This window comes from Etheostoma spectabile, chromosome 15 (genome assembly GCF_008692095.1).
Source record: "Etheostoma spectabile isolate EspeVRDwgs_2016 chromosome 15, UIUC_Espe_1.0, whole genome shotgun sequence".
Lineage (NCBI taxonomy): Eukaryota > Metazoa > Chordata > Actinopteri > Perciformes > Percidae > Etheostoma > Etheostoma spectabile.
This window is the reverse complement of record NC_045747.1, coordinates 17,763,130-17,764,256: the sequence shown is the minus strand read 5'-3', so window position 1 is coordinate 17,764,256 and position 1,127 is coordinate 17,763,130. Positions and strand designations below refer to the sequence as shown.

At 41.1% G+C, this 1,127-nt stretch overlaps 1 long non-coding RNA gene across 1 annotated transcript in view; it reads left to right on the top strand.

Annotated features, from left to right (window-relative positions):
• LOC116702715 (uncharacterized) overlaps window positions 1-1,127 on the top strand; it is a 12,221-nt gene that overhangs the window by 8,902 nt on the left and 2,192 nt on the right. The window lies entirely within an intron of this gene.

The window sequence follows — 1,127 nt, the reverse complement described above, 5'->3', positions numbered from 1 at the left end:
CATTTCTTTGTGTTTTTAAACAGTCCCTCCACCCTTGAGGGTAATGTTGGATTTTTTCCCCCCTCATGCTCAAGACCAGTGCCATTGATAAGACACACCCCAGCCCCATTCAACTGCAACATACCATGTTAGGTGTAGCCTAAACAGTACAGCTCTGCAAACAGACCTGGCACCAGACACAAATTCATAGACGGGCACGCCATTTTTTTAAAAAAAATTTTGGATGGGGGTATTTGGTATTGAAACACGTAAGTCAGGGACAACTAGCCTGCCAATACGTAGAACCGGCTTATACAGAAAATCAAAAGAGGAGCGTTAGGTCTCTTGAATTGCAAAGCATCAACCTAGAGACAGCCTAAATCATGTGGTATAACATTAAGCACAATTGTCTCCTAAGTGAACTTTGAATTTATACACGTCTGCACATTTTGTATTGAAAACTACTATTGCACACAACCACCATAGGCATGGGCTTATGCAGCTTATAAAAAGAGGGATAATTGTGTTAGCCTAAATCATGGACAACATTGCAATACAAAATAAAAACAGGGAGAATAATGTAGGCCATGGCAATCATTAAGCATCTTAATATTAACATTACATTTTTAATCCATTTTGGGTGTTTTTGAGGGAGTTTATTTTATTGTCTCTCAGCCTCAGTTCTAACATGGGGCTATAAGGAGCCAGCATACAATAAAAGCTCAACGTTAAAGTAAAGTTGCAGGCGACGCTTTGCTGCAGAGGGAAATTGTCTCAAAAGACTGTCCATCTACTCCTCCAGTCTACAGCAGAAGAGGGTGCTCGGAACTTCGTGCATGGGTAGCAGAATGCAGCGTCTGCCTGGATGGAGTGTCCAGCCAGCTTCTGCTACAACACCATACAATTTGATTTGGTTTCTGGTTTCTCAATGTCTAAAATCCGCTGGTTCTGCCGCCTCTGCATTGTTTTTTATTTGCATTGCGTTTATGTATTTGGTTGTGTTGTGTGTATTTGCAACGTGTTTGCTGAATGCTGTGCATGTGTTGTCAAATTAATGAAGCTGTTTTCTTAATTTGCTTGTGTTTTGTCTATTTGCATTGTGTGTGTGTGTGTGTGTGTGTGTGTGTGTGTGTGTGTGTGTGTGTGTG